The following is a 23,032-nucleotide window of genomic DNA, read 5'->3' as shown; positions in this document are numbered from 1 at the left end:
CCCCTAGTGCAAATCAATTTGTCTACTATCATTAGACTTAATTGCCTCACAAAATTCAATATCTCACGAGGGGGTCTGACCTCACCCTCCAAATATGCATACACATAGGTAAATAGAATTTTTGTTCTAATAAGACAAGAACTCGAAAAGGATCCCTTTTCACTTTTGCAAAACTTTAACACTAATTTGGTTACTCTAATCAAAATTCGGAACTCAACCTCCCTGAGTAGTAGTTCCCATATCCTTCCTGGGGAAATAGACCTTGTTTCTTCCCTCAGTTCCTGCACCGCCGCTACCACGGTTCTGATATTCGTTAGATCTTCCTCTTTGAAGGGGACAGGCTCTCCTGGGATTCCCAAGAACTCTGGACCTTGTCGCCAAAGAGGATTCTGCTGCAATTGCTGGATTGTTGCGCCCCTAGACAAGACAGCAGCAGGATTCTGTTTGCTGGGCACATACTTCAATCTGAAATCACAACCTGGCGGAGAAAAACAACTTTCGCCACACGGTTAGGTATAAAGATATTTTTGTTGTCCTTGGCATCCGGGGATGCCACCCATGCTAAGGCAACTTTGCTATCTGACCAGATACTAATTTCTTGCGGCTAGCAATGATTAAAAGTTCTAATTTAGGGATGGTGATTTTGAGCATCCCTTTTGGAGTGATTCTCATTTTGCTGGTGAGTAATCTTACATTACTTTCTTCATTTCTGACATATGTTACAGCACCGTATGCCCTACTACTGGCATCAGTGAATATATGGAGTTCGGATCTTCTGACTCCTGCCGCTCTTGGAAATGTTCAACTCACAGACTGATTTCAATTCTACTAGCAGTTCTAGCGCCCTTCTTTAGCCTTTTCCTTAACCAATAACACGTTATCCCATCCAATCTTTTGTTCCCAAAGCTGTTGGAGAAAAAGTTTTCCCCTAACAAATAAAGGACTGACTAGACCTAGCGGATCGTAAATTGATACTCCCCCAATTCACGAATCCTCTCACTTCTCTTTCACACAGACGGTCGACGTCTTGAGCCCATCTCAGCCCGAGCACGCTCACATTCAAAGGTTCTTTCCACTCTCTCTCACTATCGAAGGCTATACTGTTTGTTGCCCACCCTTCTAAATGCATTTTGGCTCTATCCAAAATTGCCTTCGTGGACAGATTCTTGTTCCTTTTTCATCTCATCCAAACTGTCAAATGTACTGACATAGTTATCAACATAAAAGGACTTGCTTAATTCAGGTCTTCCTTCTAACTTAAAATGATGATTCAACACTTGTTGTAACAAAAAGGGACTAGCCGTGATGCCGAACACCACGACTCTGAAAGCGAAGGTCAGCGCTCGACCTGCTACCTCTCGCCACAGGAATCTTGTATATTTGGCATCACGGGGATCTAACAGTACTCTATGAAATGCTTTGCTTATGCTGCAAGCATGGCGTATTTATTCATTCGAAACTTTAGAAGCAAATTATAGGCCAACTCTACTAAATTAGGCCCTGGTAACAGGCATTCATTTAATGATTTATTATTTTTAGCTTTGGATGAGGCATTGAATAAGAATCTAAGGGGGGTCGTGCGGCTATCCTTTTTAATGCCGAAATGCGGCATGTAGTATCCTTCTATTTTTGGATCTTTTACTTTCATATAATGAATCCTGCCTCTAAGTATTTTTTGATCACTCCCTGATATTGATCATAGTATTCCTTGTCTTTGCTGTGCTACAGCATTTCTAAAGTTGGTTTGATTATAGTATTCCTTGTCTTTCTGAAATTTGGTTTGCAGCGAATCCAGCTGTGCTACAGCATTTCTAAAGTTGGTTTCTGGCTTACCTTCTGAACGGAACGGCAAGCTAACCTGATATCCTTCAGGCTTCTTCATTACACTCTGCGAAACCTTTCGCATGGCTTCCGCTTCGCGGACAGTGTACTGTTCGGATGGGGCAATGCCTAAGGTGTCTAAACGCCACCATTCATCAACATCAAGCGCAATTGGTTCGCTCGCGACCCGACATACCCTAGTAGTTTCTCACATGATCTATCTTGTGACCTTCTAGTAGCCACTGTGGCACTTTCCCATATGGCGACATACCATTATGGGTCAGAAAAAGACTTATCCCATCGATCCTTTCTACTCCAATAATAAAATAATTAAAATAGTCTGCTCCAACAAGAATGTGCACGTTTCTTAACTTATCGCTCTTACTGTCAGGATCTGCTAACGTGACTCCCTTCCCTACTATGGTGTTGTCTTGTACTCTTACATAACCTGCGTATGAATCGGGACGTCTATGTTCTCGTGAACAACTAGTTTCATTCGAACAATTCTATTACCCATCTCTACCCGGCAACTCACTACTTCATACTGGCCACTGATTTCTGCTGAACCAAAGGGAGCAATGTTTAATGCTACTCTGCCTACCACTGGAAGGCCTAACTGCTTTGCAGTTTTAGCGGAGATAAAACTTCGTTGACTCCAGTGTCCTAAAACAAGCGAACTCGTTTACTCCTTGCTTATGACGGATCTCGGCCATGGCCGTTGGCAAAATCGTACAGGGAAGATCTACACTAGACTTTTGGGCTACTTTAGCGCTTTTACACGGTTGTGATTCTACTTTCTCTTTGGGCGGACGGGGGTTTTCTAGACGTGCTGCCCTGGTCGTCGCATTTACTACTGGGCGGGAGGTTGTAGCTTGACTGTTACTTACTAAACTGGGATTACTTCGGGACGAAGTGGAGGGAACTGAATGTGCTTTTCTAAAGCTGCTATTATCACAAATGGAAGTATTATGATTATTTCCACAACTTTTACAGGAATTGGGGTTAGTGCATCTATCACTACGGTGACCTGACTGAAGGCAATTAAAACACAGGCCCTTTCTTAGTAGAATGCAGCGTCTGGCAGCCACGTCACTTACTCGGCGGCATCCATGAGGCGGGTGCCGTTCATTGCAAAAGGGACAAGAATTATTCTGCATAGGTTTCATTTTGGGTCTAACGCTAACATCGTTATTCTTATCAGATTCTAATTTTTCGCCTCGCTGTAATGCGTCATCTTCCAACATGCGAATTATGAAGTCTATAGCTTCAAAAAATTCTTCTAAATTATAGTCACATTTTCTGAGGTGTTCGACCACCTTTCGATAGAGCTTACCTTCTGACAACTTCTGATTGATAAGGCTCATGACCATGCATGGCCTATCATTAGTACTGAGCCTCTTTATTTGCTCAATGATCACTGTTAACTCAAACCTGAACTTCTTCAGCTCTACGGGGTTCAACGAGGGTACGAAAATGTTGGCAAGTTTTCGATGCAAGATCACGAGCGTTTGGTGTACATTACCATATTGCTTATCTAAGAGATCTAACGCTACCTGGTAATTCGCGGCGGTTACACTTAGGGATTTAACGATCCTAAGCGGATCCCTGCCCAGAGTCCCTAATAAGTAAGTAAATTTGGACACGTCGTCCAAAATCGACCCTTCGATCCACGTGGATCGTGAACAACCTTCTCTGTAAGAAGCATATTCCTGCACTTCCCCTTCAAAAGTGGGGAGAGGCAGCGGTTTCAATTTGGGGAGGGAAACATTCCCTGTCTGTGTGACTTTCAGTTTATCGATTCGATTCAACAAAAGGGTAGAAGCTCGCACAGCTTCTGCTAAGGTTTGCCTGATTCTGGCATCTAAGTTAGATTCTAACTTTACGACTTGACGTTTGTACAGCTCTCGAAGCTGACTTTCTTCTTGTCTCAACTGTGTGACCAAATTTTGGTACACGCTTTCAGAATACGTTTCTACTAACGCACGCTGCGATTCGGCAAGTAAGTCCGCGGTGAGACTCAGCGAAGCCTCGAAGTGAACAATCATAGCCACTGCCATTTTGTATTATTTACTCTACTTCTTAGGGAGGGGTTTTGCAAACTAGGAAATGAAGATTTTTCTTACGTTAGGAAGACGGGGTGCAAAGACTAGTGACACGTGGGGCTAATTGCATCGGAACAAGCTGAGCCTAGTTATTTTGTCTGTCTCTCTCTCTCCTGATTAATCTCATTAAACGATTGAGGAATGCGTTATGGATTGTAGCAGTATTTGGAGATTCTCGCATTAAAGTTCTTTACCTTCTTGACATATTCAACAGAATTTACAGTAAAACGATTATCAGGGAGATACTCTCTGATCTCTGCGTCGCAGATAGCAATTATGTCACAAATTTTCCCTCGAGCGTGTTCAATAAGTGCGTAAATTATCCCAACGGGTTTGGGTAGGGGGATCGTTTGCTAGGTCGTTTCCTCCTATCTTCCCTATAGACCATACTTTTTTGCAATTTCCCTTCAAGCTCTAGAGCGCACTTGTCATCCGGTTCTCGAAGGACCAAATGTCGGGAATTTTCTAGACTTTTATTATATGATTTGTGCCCGGATGTTCTGGGCAGATGACAAGGCCTTGAGGAGGCGCGCACTCTAAAACTCTTAGGGTGAGATACAATAAAATTTGGTCAACATAACAATTTTATTACGAAAAAATAAACATTTAAATACACTAACAGTACACCGAAACTAAAGTTCCTAGCAGAATTCCACAGTACACGCAGTTTCGTACTGCTTTCACGCAGTTAATACAAATAAACTGAAAACTTTCTGGCTTTCTTATGGGGTAGCACATAGGGTCTTTGATGTCACGTGTCGGCAAAACACTAAGTCCATAACTGAACGAAAAATCTGCACAATTCGAGACCCATAGACTCAATATCACAAACAAATAACATCTTTGCACTGACAGCTTTCTTTTGCTGCATAAATCGAATCCCTCATCGCAGGGATGGCACATATATACGTGGATAAAGTTAACTTACTGTTAAGACGGAATTCGACCTAGCAAATGCATGGCGACAGCTGGGAGTCGGAGAATTGAGAGACACACAAATTTCTACGGTACTTACACGAATCAGATTCTGGGCAGGAATGACTAGTCACTTCGCCCTTTCTTCAAAGGAAACTTACGCTTTCCCGCGTGAACTACAGAATCCTTGTAGTTCAAGCGGGAATCATTGATTATTTCGATATTACGTATATTACTAAATCTATTTTATTCTTGAATGTGAAATACGACTGTTACGTTATTATTTAAGATCAAGGAATTGACTTAAAGTTCTGGCTGAAGGCCGTAATCTGCAAATTCTTGAATGACTATGGAGTCCTTGGCTCCAAATCTATACATAGATAATTTATCTCTTACTAGTGATCAGCGAATTATATTTATTAATGAAAATTCATAACGTCTTCTTTTCTATAAGACACGCTCCTTCCCCGCCATGCATTTAGGAATTGCGTCATAAACTGTCGTGTATTGGACAGCTTTCTGTTCAATGAATCGCCCGCGAGATCCCTCATTCTTGCCCCAATTTAATGCAACACTTGTGAAGTTAAATGGCGGGGATTTCGAACGATCAGTTCGAAATTCACGACAAAGCCTATCATGGGACGAGAGTATAAGAAGAAAACCAATGGGGCAAGGGATGCTGCTACTACTGCTGCTGCTATAGAAATACACTTCAGGAGTTTCGAGAAAAGGGTGGTTCAGGTAAAACATGATTATGTGAAGTAAGATAGAAACAGGGTTGACCAGGAGGGGTCTCACCATCTACAAGCACAACAACCTGCACCATCATCACAACAACAGTTTTCTCCTGAGAATATTCGACCATTTCCAAAAGCAGGAGAGAGGAATGAGACAGCAAAAAGCAGGGAAGATGGATGATTGCAATGGACAGTCCAGGAAAGCTTCAACGTAAACAGAAGTAAAAGCCAAAAATCCCAGCCAAGAAGGAAATAAAGTTTGGAAATGATACCTTAAGAACATCAAAAAGCAAGAAAAGATACTAAAACACAGAGGACCAAACCAGTGATGAAGACCCTCATCATCGTCTTGAAGATCTCTCAACAGCCGAGCTTAACAATAATTGTTCTGACATCTTGGAGGAGATCAGAGACACTGAAGTTGGTTTCATCGATAAATTCCCAGAGTAGTGAGACTTTGTTCTTGTTGGAATAGATACAGTAAAATGTAGCTAAGTCTATTTTGTAGGTAAATTAACCAGCAATTTAGACGCGTATGATGAATTTCAGATTTCTTATTTAAGAAAATCACAGGAATTTGCTACTTATAGTTTTACATTTCCATAAATTGAGGATAAAGCAACTGTTGGTAAAGAGGCTGTCGTGAATTTCGAACTGATCATTCGAAATCCCCGCCATTTAACTTCACAAGTGTTGCGTTAAATTGGGGCAAGACTGAGGGATCTCGGGGGCGATTCATTTATGCAGCAAACGAAAGCTGCCAGTGCAAGAATGTTATTTGTTTGTGATATTGAGTCAATGGGTCTCGTATTGTGCAGATTTTTCGTCGTCCAGTTGTGGACTTAGTGCTTTACAAGCGCGTGACATCAAAGACCCTATGTGCTACCACATAAAAAGGCCATGAGAATTTTCAGGTTATTTGAATTAAATTGGAGAGAGCAGTAAGAAACTGTGTGTACTGTGGAATTCTGCTAGGAACTTTAGTTTCGGTGTTCTGTTAATGTATTTAAATGTTTATTTTTTGTAATAAAACTGTTTTGTTGACCAAATTTTATTGTATCTCACCCTAAGAGTTCTAGAGTGCGCGCCTCCTTAAGGCCTTGTCATCGGCCCAGAACATCCGGGCACGAATCATAAAAAAAAATAATAAAAGTCGGAGAAAATCCCGACATTTGGTCCTTCGAGAACCGGATGACAAGTGCGCTCTAGAGCTTGAAGGGAAATTTCAATAAAGTATGGTCTATAGGGTAGCCCTGATAGGACACAGTCAACTCCCACCGAATCTGCCACAGTGTTCAGATAACCAGATTGAGATCTATAGAAGGCCAGGAGGTCTGGTCAGTCCATTTTTAGATAGTAGTCTATCATTCTGGCAGAGACGGTATGAGTTGGTCGTGTTGTATGTAGGAGGAAACGACCTAGCAATCGATCACCCCAAAACCGTTTGGGATAATTTACGTACTCTTATTGAACGCTTGAGGAAAATTTGTGAAATAATTGCTATCTGCGACGCAGAGATCAGAGAGTATCTCCCTGATAATCGTTTTGCTATAAATTCCGTTGAATATGTCAAAAAAGTAAAGAACTTTAATGCGAGAATCTCCAAATACTGCTACAAAAGAAGTCGGTACGGAGTCCGACACCTGCCTATGAACTCTCGTGCCTACCGCGAAGGCAAACAAAGGGACGGAGTCCATTTTGATTCAGAAATCCGTAACGCATTCCTCAATCGTTTAATGAGATTAATCAGGAGAGAGAGAGACAGACAAAATAACTAGGCTCAGCTTGTTCCGATGCAATTAGCCCCACGTGTCACTAGTCTTTGCACCCCGTCTTCCTAACGTAAGAAAAATCCTCATTTCCTAGTTTGCATAAACCCCCCCTAAGAAGTAGAGTAAATAATACAAAATGGCAGTGGCTATGATTGTTCACTTCGAGGCCTCGCTAAGTCTCACCGCGGACTTACTCGCCGAATCACAGCGTGCGTTAGTAGAAACGTATCCTGAGAGCGTGTACCAAAATTTGGTCACGCAGTTGAGACAAGAAGAAGGTCAGCTTCGAGAGCTGTACAAACGTCAAGTCGTAAGTTAGAATCTAAACTTAGATGCCAGAATCAGGCAAACTTTAGCAGAAGCTGTGAGAGCTTCTACCCTTTTGTTGAATCGAATCGATAAACTGAAAGTCACTCAGACAGGGAATGTTTCCCTCCCTGTGTTTTAATTGCCTTCAGTCAGGTCACCGTAGTGATAGATGCACTAACCCCAATTCATGTAAAAGTTGTGGAAATAATCATAATACTTCCATTTGTGATAATAGCAGCTTTAGAAAAGCACATTCAGTTCCCTCCACTTCGTCCTGAAGTAATTCCAGTTTAGTAAGTAACAGTCAAGCTACAACCTCCCGCCCTGTAGTAAATGCGACGACCAGGCAGCACGATAGAAAACCCCGTCCGCCCAAAGAGAAAGTAGAATCACAACCGTGTAAGACCGCTAAAGTAGCCCAAACGTCTAGTATAGATCTTCCCTGTACGATTTTGCCAATGGCCATGGCCGAGATCCATCACAAGCAGGGGAGTAAACGGGTTCGCTTGTTTTAGGACACTGGGAGTCGACGAAGTTTTATCTCCGCTAAAACTGCAAAGCAGTTAGGCCTTCCAGTGGTAGGCAAAGTGGCACTGAACATTGCTCCCTTTGGTTCAGCAGAAATCAGTGGCCAGTATGACGTAGTGAGTTGCCGGGTAGAGATGGGTAATAGAATTGTTCGAATGAAACTAGTTGTTCACGAGAACGTAGACGTCCCCGATCATAACGCAGGTTATGTAAGAGTAAGACAACACCTAGTAGGGAAGGGAGTCACGTTAGCAGATCCTGACAGTAAGAGCGATAAGTTACGAAACGTGCACATTCTTGAGGGTGCAGACTATTTTAATTATTTCATTATTGGAGTAGAAAAGATAGATGGGATAAGTCTTTTTCTGACCCATAATGGCATGTCGCCATTTGGGAGAGTGCCACAGTGGCTATTAGAAGGTCACAAGATAGATCATGTGAGAACACTCAGGGTATGTAGGGTCGCGACGCGAACCAATTGCATTTGATGTTGATGAAGGGTGGTGTTTAGATACCTTAGGCATCGCCCCATCCGAGCAGTACACTGTCCGCGAAGCGGAAGCCATGCGAAAAGTTTCGCAGAGTGTGACGAAGAAGCCTGAAGGATATCAGGTTAGCTTGCCGTTCCGTTCAGAAGGTAGGCCAGAAACCAACTTTAGAAATGCTGTAGCACAGCTGGATTCGCTGCAAACTAAATTTCAGAAAGACAAGGAATACTATAATCAATATCAGGGAGTGATCAACAAATAACCTGGATGGCAGGATTTATATTATGAAAGTAAAAGATCCAAAAATAGAAGGATACTACATGCCGCATTTCGGTCTATTAAAAACGGATAGACGCACGACCCCCCTATAAGAATCGTATTCAATGCCTCATCCAAAGCTAAGAATAATAAATCATTAAATGAATGCTTGTTACCTGGGCCTAATTTAGTAGAGTTGGCCTATAATTTGCTTCTAAAGTTTCGAATGAATAAATACGCCATGCTTGCAGACATAAGCAAAGCATTTCATAGAGTACTATTAGATCCCCGTGATGCCAAATATACAAGATTCCTGTGGCGAGAGGTAGCAGGTCGAGCGCTGACCTTCGCTTTCAGAGTCATGGTGTTCGGCATCACGGCTAGTCCCTTTTTGTTACAACAAGTGTTGAGTCATCATTTTAAGTTAGAAGGAAGACCTGAATTAAGCAAGTCCTTTTATGTTGATAACTATGTCAGTACCTTTGAAAGTTTGGATGAGATGAAAAAGGAACAAGAATCTGTCCACGCAATTTTGGATAGGGCCAGAATGCCGTTAGAAGGGTGGGCAACAAACAGTATAGCCTTCGATAGTGAGAGAGAGTGGAAAGAACCTGTGAATGTGAGCATGCTCGGACTGAGATGGGGCTCGAGACGTCGACCGTCTGTGTGTGAAAGAGAGTGAGAGGATTCGTGAATTGGGGGAGGGATGGGTACCTACAAAGCGTAGGGTACTATCTTTGCTAGTATCAATTTACGATCCGCTAGGTCTAGTCAGTCCTTTATTTGTTAGGGGAAAACTGTTTCTCCAACAACTTTGGGAACAAGAGATTGGATAGGATGACGTGTTATGTAAGGAAAAAGCTAAAGAAGTGCGAGAACTGCTAGTAGAGTTTAAATCAGTCGGTGACTAACAAATTCCGAGAGCGGTAGGAGTCAGAAGATCCGAACTCCATATATTCACCGATGCCAGTAGTAGGGCATACGGTGCGTAGCGTATGTCAGAGATAAAGAAAGTAATGTAAGATTACTCACCAGCAAAATGAGAATCACTCCGAAAGGGATGCTCAAAATCACCATCCCTAAATTAGAACTTTTAGCTTTGCTGCTAGGTTGTAGGCTAGCGAAAACGATTAAAGGGCTAATAGAGCCGCAAGAGATTAGTATCTGGTCAGATAGCAAAGTTGCATTAGCATGGGTGGCATCCCCGGATGCCAAGGACAACAAAAATATCTTTATATCTAACCGTGTGGCGGAAGTTGTTTTTCTCCGCCAGTTTTGTGATTTCAGATTGAAGTATGTGCCCAGCAAACAGAATCCTGCTGATGTCTTGTCTAGGGGCGCAACAATCCAGCAATTGCAGCAGAATCCTCTTTGGCGCCAGGGTCCAGAGTTCTAGGGAATCCCAGGAGAGCCTGCTCCCTTCAAAGAGGAAGATCTAACAAATATCAGAACCGTGGTAGCGGCGGTGCAGGAACTGAGGGAAGAAAGAAGGTCTATTCCCCCAGGAAGGATATGGGAACTACTACTCAGGGAGGTTGAGTTCCGAATTTTGATTAGAGTAACCAGATTAGTGTTAAAGTTTGCAAAAGTGAAAAGGGATCCTTTTCGAGTTCTTGTCTTATTAGAACAAAAATTCTATTTACCTACTGTGTATGCATATTTGGAGGGTGAGGTCAGACCCCCTCGTGAGATATTGAATTTTGTGAGGCAATTAAGTCTAATGATAGTAGACAAATTGATTTGCACTAGGGGACGAGTGTCCCAAATTGAAGAGATGAAACATTTAATTCTTTTGCCTGCTAAGGGACACTTAGTCAGAGCATACTTAAAGTATTTGCATTGTTTGCACCTCCATTGTAATGTCAATACGCTAATGGCGATTTTTCGACAGAAATGCTGGACGCCGGGCCTGAGGTCAATTGCTAAGCAAGTTGTACGGAAGTGTCCAGAATGCGTGCTAGCATTCCAACCGCTGATGAGACAACCACCACCACCCCCCCTGCCGAAGGAAAGGATCACCTTGCAGAAACCATTTGCCGCAGTCGGCGTGGACCACACCGCAGCCATACAAACCGAAACGCGACCAGGCTATATCCTCCTCGTGACATGCATGGCCACCAGGGCCGTGTATTTAGATTTCTGCCCCTCCTTGGATGCGGAGGAATTTGTTCTAGCTCTTCGAGGATTCAGTGCTACGCATGGAGCCCCGACCATAATCACTTCTGATAACCACCAAACGTTCAAGATGGCCAGCAACCTCCTTCAGGGACTTTATGAAGAGGATGAAGTCCAGCAGTTCCTGAGGAGGACTGGCGTAGAATGGCGATTTCAAACACCCCGTGCGCCGTGGAAAGGCGGTTTTTTCGAGCGTCTGATTGGTGTCACAAAACGTGCCCTTCAGATAGCCCTCGGGAGAAAGTATCTCCCGGAGGCCCACGTATTAATTCTAGTGAAAGAGGCGGAGACGGTAGTGAATAATAGGCCGTTGATGTATAGCGGTGACAAGTGCGAGGACGAGGTCCTCACCCCCTCTCATTTAGTGCGAGGTCACTTAATTAACTTAATGGCACCTGTTTTGCCAGATGAAGACCTTAATACTACCTTCACCTCCCGGAGGCTACGAGATCGATATCTTAACTAACAGAGACTTTGAAAGCCTTCCGAGAGAGGTGGAGGAAGGAGTACCTGAGTGCCCTAAGAGCCCGACACGATTGTCAGTCTGGGGAACCCACCAAGCTGCACCCCGGAGACATCGTGTTAGTAAAGCAAGAAAATCAAAAGCGGGCAACGTGGCCCCTTGGACGCGTCGTGGAGACATACCCGGACGACGATGGCGTCGTGCGTTCGGCCAAGGTATTGTTCGAAGATGTTGAGTCCCTGCATGCTGTCAACCACTTGGTTCCCCTGGAACTTGCCCCCTCAGATGACGATGATGGCGTTGGAGACGAACGGCGTGACGATGTTGATGGTGCGACGGAGGAGATGGTGCGTGACGACGACGGCAAACAAGAGGTCCGAGACGAGGGAGCGTACAGCCCAGCTAATAGGTGTTCCAGGAAATGTTGTGTACGTCTGGGGACGACCAAGGGATGGCACTGGCTGCAACACCCGAACAACCAGCCACAAAGGTCTTGAGTGACATAAAAGATGCTGACGATATTGGTAACGAATCGAGCGATACCAATACGGTAAGTGAGAGTGCTGAAGTGAATGATACTGAGGTATCGAGTGGTAGTGACGTTGACGTTCAATTAGGCAGACACAGACGCTCTGCACGCCCTTTGAGAAAGGCTGATGCTAAGCAGCGCGAGTTGATGAAGAGCCTAATGAAAAGCGACTATATGTAAGTTATAGCTAGAAACAGTGAAAGAAAATGGGAAGGTCCCTTATTCTGGTAGGCAGGGAGGGTGGACCCAAGTAGTGTAGGTGAGTTGAATCCTCAGAGGATGGAAGTGCGTCGGGTTAGCGTAAGGTATGGGAAACCCCATCTTTTGTGCAAACAAGTCGAGCGTTGTGCAGAGGTAGTCCCCACCCTTAAAGTAAATTAAAAAAAATGTATATGAGTACTTGTGGAGAAGTGAAAGCGTTTTGAGGGCATGTGTCCCATGAAAGAGTACATACTGAATCAGTTGTAATATGTTTCCTTAAAGGCAAATGGCCTGTCTATCTGATTAATGCTTGTTGATTATTGAAGGCGAGTAGCCTAGAATAACATGCGCGTTGCATGAAGATTATTGAAGATGAAGAGCTTAATATAGAAGTTTCTCTTGCATGACTGTTTCCTTTTTCATGCCATTGATTGAGTGAAGGCAGAATGCCTTATGAGAGTATATTCATGTTTCCTTGATCGTGATTTTACATTTATGCTTTTGATCTTATTGCAGGCCCATTGCCTATTAAGTTTCTGTGCTGATTCATGTCTACCTTATGTGTATGGGTACATTTATGTATATATCTGCCATTGATGTTTTATTTGTATATGACATTGATTACCCCGGGTGTAATGTTGATGTATATGATATGTCATGTTTTTTTGTGTAACTCTGTTAGAGTCGCTGTGGATCACTACACAGCGAGCCTGACTGAGTAGTGTAGGAGTGGTTACTCCCCCCCCCCACCCCCCCCCCCCACCCCCCCCAGCTCAGTCTTTCCTGAATTGTCCAACATTTCAACGCCCCATACTTCGGGTGTGGAGTTTGTCGTGAATTTCGAACTGATTATTCGAAATCCCCGCCATTTAACTTCACAAGTGTTGCGTTAAATTGGGGCAAGACTGAGGGATCTCGCGGGCGATTCATTGAACAGAAAGCTGTCCAATACAATACAGTTTAAGACGCAATTCCTAAATGCATGGCGGGGAAGGAGCGCGTCTTATAGTAAAGAAGTCGTTATGAATTTTCATTAATAAAACTAATTTGCTAATCAATAGTACGAGATAAATTATCTATGTAGAGATTTGGAGCCAAGGACTCTTTAGCCATTCAAGAATTTGCAGATTACGGCCTTCAGCCAGAACTTTAAGTCAATTCCTTGATCTTAAATGATAACGTAACTGTCATATTTCACATTCAGGAGTAAAATAGATTAAGTGATTTCCATAATGTCTAAATAAACGATGATTCCCGCCTGAATTACAAGGATTCTGTAGTTCACGCGGGAAAGCGTAAGTTTCTTTTGAAGAAGGGCGAAGCGACGCTTCATTTCTGCCCAGAACCTGAACCGTGTAAGTACCGTGAAATTTGTGTGTCTCTCAATTCTCCGACTCCCAGCCATCGCCATGCTAGGTCGAATTCCGTCGTAACAGTAAGTTAACTTTATCCACGTATATATGTGCCATCCCTGCGATGAGGGACTCGATTTATGCAGCAAACGAAAGCTGCCAGTGCAAGAATGTTATTTGTTTGTGATATTGAGTCAATGGGTCTCGTATTGTGCAGATTTTTCGTCCAGTTGTGGACTTAGTGCTTTACAAGCACGTGACATCAAAGACCCTATGTGCTACCACATAAAAAGGCCATGAGAATTTTCAGGTTATTTGAATTAAATTGGAGAGAGCAGTAAGAAACTGCGTGTAATGTGGAATTCTGCTAGGAACTTTAGTTTCGGTGTTCTGTTAATGTATTTAAATGTTTATTTTTCGTAATAAACTGTTTTGTTGACCAAATTTTATTGTATCTCACCCTAAGAGTTTTAGAGTGCGCGCCTCCTCAAGGCCTTGTCATCGGCCCAGAACATCCGGGCACGAATCATAAAAAAAAAATAATAAAAGTCGGAGAAAATCCCGACAGAGGCAGTAATTGGAATGCTTCCAATTTCAGTTCAGCATAGTATTAAAAGAAAACAGGGGTATTTCAAAGTTCGTTAGGCCAACATTAAATACGTAATATGAGTTACTTTTTGTTTTTGGTGTTTACTCATGGAGAGAATAAATTACAAGCACATTTAAGGCGAGGATATTTCATTTAATTTTTGTTTTGAAGGATACAATATTCTTTAAGCCAACTTTAATATTTATTCTCAGCAAACATCGTGGATTTCAGTTAAAATTTCTGTCTGCCAATCACCAAGGCAGAGAATAATCTTTTAAGTTGATTTTGAGTATTTCAGTTAAACATTTCGTATGATATTTGTTTCATTTATCATCTGACTTGAAGGTAAATATCAATTATAGTAACTGTCCGTATCATCCCATGCTCTTGTCCGAATCATCACCATGGGTGGGGATGATTCGGACATTTTGGAAATTTTTATTTGAAGGTTTCAAGTATAGTAAAGTATACGACTTACCAAATGTAGGATGATGAGGCTACACATTGACATGTCAACGACATCTCTGCTCCTTAAACCCTTCTAGATAGAAAAAAAAAAAAAAAAAAAAGTGTCCAAACCATCACCGCCCTCCCCTAGGCCTTAGGCTAAAACTTGCTACAAAAATTTTATAACGCGCATATGGGTATGTTAAGATATATTTTGGTTTCATGGTTTCAGGAGGATGTTAATTCACTAATGAATAAAGAATGATAAACAGAAATGACCCAGTTATTAAAAATGGTTTGAATAAAAATATTACCATAATGACAATAGTATAGGCTACATAGTCCTAGGCAATGTAACATCAAAATATTAGCCTTGATCATCCAAGACAGATTAAAATTTGTCTTTGTATCACTAATGAATGAATTAATGAGACAATGATGATGTCACTCCAACAATTAAGGAAGAATGAACACCCCCCCAAAAAAAAAAAAAAAAAAATTATTCCAGTCAATTTTGGCGTCAAGACAATTTTGGTATAGTTATCCATCTTACGTTTTCTTATAATAACATTCAGAAACGAATAAGAGAGAACACACATTCAAATGAACTTTTTAAATCATTATTTCCTCGTATTTCTTTGGATTTCTGTATTAAATAGTAAGGCTGGTTGATGAATCAGTAACCCATAAACTGACGAAACAATTTTGATAAATGAGATAATATAAATGAGAGAGTACTTGGGTGACAAGAAGTCGTAAGCGCACTTGCTATTTAATACAGAAATCCAAAGAAATACGAGAAATAATGTTTTAAAAAGTTCATTTGAATGTGTGTTCTCTCTTATACGTTTCTAAATGTTATTTAAAGAAAACGTAAGATGGATAACTATACCAAAATGTATTGACGCCAAAATTGATTGGAAGTTTTTTTTTTTTTCTGGTGGTGGGGGGGGGGGGGGGGCTGTGTAATTCTTCCTTAATTGTTGAATTGACATCATCATTGTCTCATTAATTCATTCATTAGTGATACAAAGACAAATTTTCATATGTCTTGGATGATCAAGGCTAATATTTTGATGAGTTACTGGACCTAGGACTATGTAGCCTATATTGTCATTGTGGTAATATTTTTATTCAAACCATTTTTAATAACCGGGTCATTTCTGTTTATCATTCTTTATTCATTAGGGAATTAAGATCATCCTGAAACCATGAAACCAAAATACCTATATCTTAACATAACCATATGCGCGATATAAAATTTTCGTAACAAGTTTTAGCCTAAGGCCTATTTTTTTTTTTTTTATCATAAATGCGCCTTGAAACCGAAATAACTCAGCCTGATTACAGTAAATATATCTTAATATAATAATGACCGCCATGCGTACCTTATCATGAGAGCTTAGCTGCGCACAAATTCACTTAACTGATGATATGAAAATAATTAAGAGAGTCTTTGCCTGAATGGACATATTTCAGACAGCTTCTGTTATCGGCCTATGATTAGCAGTTATTAAAGTTATTTCTCCTAGGGAAGGAATGATCCGTAAGATAAAGTATAAAATTTATATCCACAATTATACTGGAATTGATAAATCGTTAAAAACCCCACACACATTGTGCAGAAAAACCTTCTATAAATCTTTCATTGCTTCTAGGATATTATGCCATTTTCTCTCTTATTACCTCACTTGACCGCATATCCACAACTTTATAGGCACTAACTAACCAGTAATAACTCTTCACCTACAGTAGTAACCTGTTATCATTTCTCCCTATCAGCACGTTTTCCAACCTTGACGTTGTTCTTATGCCATACATAGGCCTACTGCACAAACAATTCATCTCAACACCTTTAATATTTCTCTTTGCTTCCTGAGCCATTTTATGCTTAGTCTGTAATACATTGAAAGTAATAGCAATAATAAATATCTTAGGCACATTATTACGTCGATTATAATGGTTTGTTAATTATACATACAGTAAATATATAATAAACATTACCCAAGTCTTTTCAGGTACTACATTCATCAGTACCTTAAAACATCAATTCCAGTCCTGCTATAACTATGGACTTAATCTCCCTGTCCATAGATAAAAATGTAGAGTAAAGGGTTCTTGATGCCTCTTTTTCTCCGTAGTTAACATAAGTGAAGCAGGCCTTTGTGGTATCTATTTCTTATTCAAATTTATTTTCATTCAATGTAGGGTCCTTTCCCATGCAAACTCAGATTTCAATTTCCAGCAACACTTATCTGCATAACAACTGTTGTACATGTAGTCTTCTAAGGGACATTTTTAAACTATCATCTATTGGTTGGTTGGCTTAGATTAAATTGGCTTATGCCAGCATGGGATGTTGCCCTAATGGTTGGTATGTTTCGATAATGCTGGCTTATGCCAGCATGGGATGTTGCCTTAATGGTTGGTATGTTTCGATAATGCTGGCTTATGCCAGCATAGGCTATTGCCCTAATGTTGGTATGTTCAGTTTGTTTGTTTGTATGGTGCTTTTACGTTGCATGGAACCAGTGTTTATTCAGCAACGGGACCAACGGCTTTACGTGACTTCCGAACCACGTCGAGAGTGAACTTCTGTCACCAGAAATACACATCTCTCACTCAATGAAATGGCCGAGAATCGCCATTTCATTGAGGAGTGAGAGATGTGTATTTTTAGATAAAGCTGGCTTATGCCAGCATGCGCTTTTGCCCCAGGGCAGTACAGAAAGACCAGAGAGGGACTGGGGGCTTAGTGTGGACCTTTGGGATCTGCCTTACCAACAGCACATCACAATTGTTGGCCTTAATTAGCATAAACTTGCTTTTACTAGAGCAGGTTTCTGCCCTATGGCGGTACAGAAAGAAATGAGAAATTAGGAGGCTTGGTGTGGACCTCTGGGCTCTCAAAATCGCTAGAAAAGTGTACATGGCCCTAAATATATGCTTTGAATTTCAAGTTCTTTCTCAGATATTTATCAAATGAGCTGACTTACTGATATCCACAAAGCTCATATTATATATATATTATATATATATCTATATATATATATAGATATATATAATATAATATTATATATATATATATATATATATATAATATATGAACATGTATTGAAAGAGGGGGAATTGCATATTAATATTTTTTTCATTTGATAGGAATATTTAACTTATTGACCCTGTTACTTATGTATACCAGGATTTTACACTTTGGTGTTTACTTACAATCATTTCCCTTCTATTTTCTGCTGTGTGTGGGTACCTCACATAAGCTTTTCTACTGCTGTAACATTCTGTGTTAATATATTTTCCATATCTTCAAAGAGACCCTAAGTATTAAAGGCAGCAGGTCTATTTAAAACTGTTTCTCAAAAACTGTACATATTTAGTATATTTCATAACTAAAAGTCATTATCCTTATCATAATATATAATATGAATGGTAAACACTATTCATATGGAACAAACCCACCACAGGGGCCATTGACTTGAAATTCAAGCTTCCTAAGAATAAAGTGTTCATTTGAAAGTAACAGAAGGTATAAGAAATGCAGAAGGAAGGGAAAAATACATTTAACAAATTAATAAATACGTATATAGGAAAAAAAATGTAAGTAGTACATAATTAAAACACAAAAAGAATTATTTTTAGGAGAACTGATGACACGAGGATTAAACTTGAATGAAAACATCATCATCTGCTATATAATCCTTTATTAAGAAATGGAAAACAGGTAAAAGACTGAATAACAAATTCTCAGTGCAGTGATTTAACAATTCATAGCAGTGTTATTAAATTGAGCCTATGAAGAGTGTATACAGTATATATATATATTTATATATACATATTCATGGGATGTGTGCTTGGAGCCATTTTGATTTTTAGAACATGAACTTCTTTTTTTTTTCAACGAATCAATTGGGCGAGTGACCAAGATTGTATGTGTCATTTTTTTGGTTTCTGACTTTGACTTCAGACTTAGTTCTTTTTTTTTTTAAATGCCCTAAACCAATACAACAATTACTGTATCTTTAAAAGAATAAACAAGACTTTCTCACATGGTAATTAAACACATTATGAGGACTGTAAGTCCTAACGAGTCTCATTAATAAAATTACCTTTTTTTTTTTAACAATGGTACAATATAGTTACATAATTCACATCTTCAACTAATAAAATTGTAATTGGGTACAAGAAACTTGTGGACCTTCATGAGATTTTTTCCACTTGTGGACCTTCATGAGATTTTGGAACAAATTTGTAAGATGAAAGACCTGGAATATTTTAAATGAAACATCCATTCAACTGCGTACAGAACTAGTTCCAAGTTATGTATTTTGGAAATTCAAACTTTGGAGTCAATGAGATAAGTTTATGTCCATTTAGTTATGTTATTAATCTCACATTACCTTACAAATTCTAGAATATACAGAGAATCTGAGGCAGATTTTTATAATATTGTTTTCCTTAACATTCAACTTTCTCAGTACAGAACCATGCTCGATTTCCCAAGCGTTCATATTCTTGGTAGGCTCAGTCTAGATGATTATAAAGCACTGGACTACTCTACAGAACAACTTGTCAATATAAAAAATTCTATCTATAAAATATATTTATCACTATGAGAAATTACAACTAAGCGGGAACATTTTGCTTGGTGATCACTATGAGACTACTATCATAATACATAAAGAAAAACCGGGGAAAAATTATTGGGAGATACTTTTATACTCGTATGACAAACTTAAAAGGCCAAAAAAAAAATGTTCTGCCCCCTACATTTATAAGGCATGTACATTGCTCCAGTCCCTAGACTTCAATTAATAATAATAAAAAAGTATATATTACACTATGTACGTACTGGATACTAATATGTATAGCCTCCTATATTCTCAAAAGTGATTCATGTCTTTTGAGAATAAGTAGGACTTAATTTGTGTGAACTGAAGACTTTGCAAATACACTGAAAATCTGCAAATAAAAACTTACTTTGCTGTGTCATATACAAGTACAGTTATGAGGTATGCAAAGTTTTTGCTGAAAGTAACCAAGTTTTTGTCTACTGAATGAATGACATTACAAATCATACAAATCACCTTTGTAAGTTTGCTAGAGGAATGGGCAGAATAGAAGTTTTAACTCAAGTGTTGAACTGATCTCATAGACAATTATCACAAAAAGAAATGTGTTGTTGGTGTTGTATACACCAGCAACTTGGAAAAGAACAAAAAAAAATCTTAAAATATGCTTCACATACGTGACAAGTAAGTAGGGCAATAAAAAAAAAAGGCTGAACAACACAACTCAGGTTATAATTTAAAACTCTATCATTGTATATCAGAAATCATAATGTCACCCGCATCTTAGATTACTAATTCTCAAACTTGATAAGAATATTAAAATCTTAGATAAAAAAGGTCTAAAGAGGATTTCACATTACCACACACAACAGTCTTGCACTGAAAGCCCTGTTGCTGCTTTGCAAATATCTTTTGTGACTTGTTGAATATGTGCTGTGATATATATATTCATATATATATATTTATATGTATATATATATATCCATTGAAAGGTGGTGTTGAGGCTAATTCATTCATTTGCAATTCACTAAAAAGCTTAAGTACAACCCTTTGCATTTATACTGCATTCACTACTTGAACTGCCACCAAGTCATCTCTTTTACACCTTCTGTGGTTCGTTGTTATATGGCAGCCATACTTGGAGGGACGTTAAACTACTGTTCCAAAACTATATATGAATCTGAACACAAAATTATACCTCATTTTCAACTACAATAAAAAAAGGTATTACAGTACAACAGATAATAGATCTGTGAGGTTTCTTCACAATAAAAACAAAAACAATCTTGTTGTAGGTAAGTAGTTACTCCTTACTACTGTTCCAAAAATATATATGGATGAGAACACAGTTAGACCTCATTTTCAACTACAATAAAAAGTGTATTACAACATAGGTTCTTTAAAAAAAAAGGAAAAAAAAATATCTCTGCAGTTAAAAAGTTACTTTTGACAAAGAGTAACATCCTGCATCAGAATTCTGACAAGAAATCTGTGTATGAAACAGAAATAAAAAAAAATTTAAATCGTCCCTTCCCTATGCATTGGGTTACAAGTCTCTTAAGAAAAAATTGTTATATTAACTGTGGGCATGCCATTGAATTCGAGCTGAAAGCAGTAGCATTTGATAAGAGTAAATTCTGAATTTTTTTTATTAATTTTTATTTCAGCAGCTGTTAACTACTTCTGGCTCCAATGCAATATAACATGTCACACTTTGATATGTTGAATATCCAACTGACCAGTGCTCGTGAAATAGCCGTTATATGAATAATAACTATACTGTATTTATACTACAATATGGGATTTATAAGAACTGTATATGAGATGAAAGAGAAATATTGAAAAACCACAAAAACATGTGGTGATAATATATATATTTATAATATATACATGGAATAGTGGTCAAAAATTGGGAGCCTTATCCTATGAACTCACAAAAAACTGGACAATTTTCACAATTATATAAAGGGGTATGAAAAACACTCGACTTTTTACAACAACTGTGTCTTGACACCTCGCAAAGACTGGGGGGGCCTTCCATATCAATAGTAACCTTGTTGTATTTGCATTAAGAGCAATGCAACAGTGCATCATCTCCTGTTCATTTGTCTGGGGGGAAAATGCAACATGACTGAAAAGGTGAAATGCGTGAACTACTGTTTTATAAACTATGCGTGAGGATGAATGTCATATTAAAAAAAAGTGTAAACAAACTCATGTGCATAATGCCTATACACAAAATCCGCATTTTGCAGATTTAAATGCTTTATTGTGTCCTCAAGTGAAAACAGGTAATAAAGGAGATGATTATAGTAGTACTCATTTAATCGTTAAAGGCTAGTTATATCTCTGGAAGTCCTTAATGGGGGGGTGAATGGAATAGGTACAGTATATAGTGAGACTAAATCACTATTACAGGTTGAACCTTAAAAATATATAAATCACTGACCACGAGAGTTGCTAAGGATAGGCTCTTTTTCAAGCAATAAATTTAAAAGCTTCTAAAAACTGTGGGGTACGTAATTACTTTGAAGCTCTTATAGGAAAAATTATTTCAACATCTACAGCAGGAATGTACAAATGTCTATGAATAAACCAATTTTTTTACTTTATAAATAAAGGTTTTGCAGATCTGCAGGCTAGCCCGAGAAGGATTTACACATCACCTTAACTATTTGCATAACTCAAGTGATGGTTGATCGTCATTGCTACATCTACGAGAGTTGCATAGAACGTAAAAGCACATCTTTGGTCTGGCCTCGCATGTTGAATGTTCAAGGGGGAGGAAAAGAAGGCGACATGAGTTGTGAAACCTGAAAACTCTCTTACGTCATTCAGAAACAACAGATGCTATAAGAAGTTCAAAGGAATATTTGTTAATAAAGACTTCATGAGCAGAATTATGCAAATTTTTTCATAAATCTTGAAAGTTTATGGTTCTGTAATGTACATTTTTCATGTCGAAAATAGTCTAGATTATGAATATCTCCTAAATAAGATTTGCGGATTAAATTTTTTTTAAGTTACACTAATTTCATTACTAAATAAATTAGTGCTGCTATAATGGCAGTCTTGAATTTCAGAGTCCTCATGCAATTTGAATTATCCTGAAATTAAAATTCACTCAAGTGAAAAATTCCTCAATGTACTTTTAAGAAAAATACAAATATGATTTACAGTTCGTATAAAAACATGGAACTATATTATTAGTAAATGTACTAGAATTACAGATTCTGATTAAATATTAGTCATGAAATCTTTGTTACAAAATATTACCTTGCCCTTGTACAATGTGACCAGTGAGTCAATGTGAGCCAAAAAGGTGTTAAAAATCATTACTGGCTTACAGAAACAACCAGGGAAACCTCAAGGAGAACAAGAAAATGTAAAATGTCAGAGTTTGCAAACAGAATATTAGGAATAGAACGAACTTACTCGGTAAAATTGTGCTATGCATATGAGACATTTTAAAAGGTGCATAGGTTTATCATTTGTTTTTGTTTTTTTATGATATACTACATTTTGAAGTGTGACCTTTCATGCTTACAATTAACTGACATTTTAACTTTTCCCTCCTGAGAAATACCTGGACCATCTTTGGTACAGCTCACTTTAGTATTCCTGTCATAAAGTGTACTGATATATAAATGGTTATCTACTTGACTAAATTTTTAAAAACTATTTCCAAAAGGATAAAGAAGCAATAATTGGCTGTTTGTAAAAAGGTAATAAGATATCTTATGGGAACCCATGCTGATTTTAGATT

The sequence above is a fragment of the Macrobrachium nipponense genome, chromosome 26 (genome assembly GCF_015104395.2).
Source record: "Macrobrachium nipponense isolate FS-2020 chromosome 26, ASM1510439v2, whole genome shotgun sequence".
Classification (NCBI taxonomy): domain Eukaryota; kingdom Metazoa; phylum Arthropoda; class Malacostraca; order Decapoda; family Palaemonidae; genus Macrobrachium; species Macrobrachium nipponense.
This window is presented reverse-complemented; position numbering follows the sequence as displayed.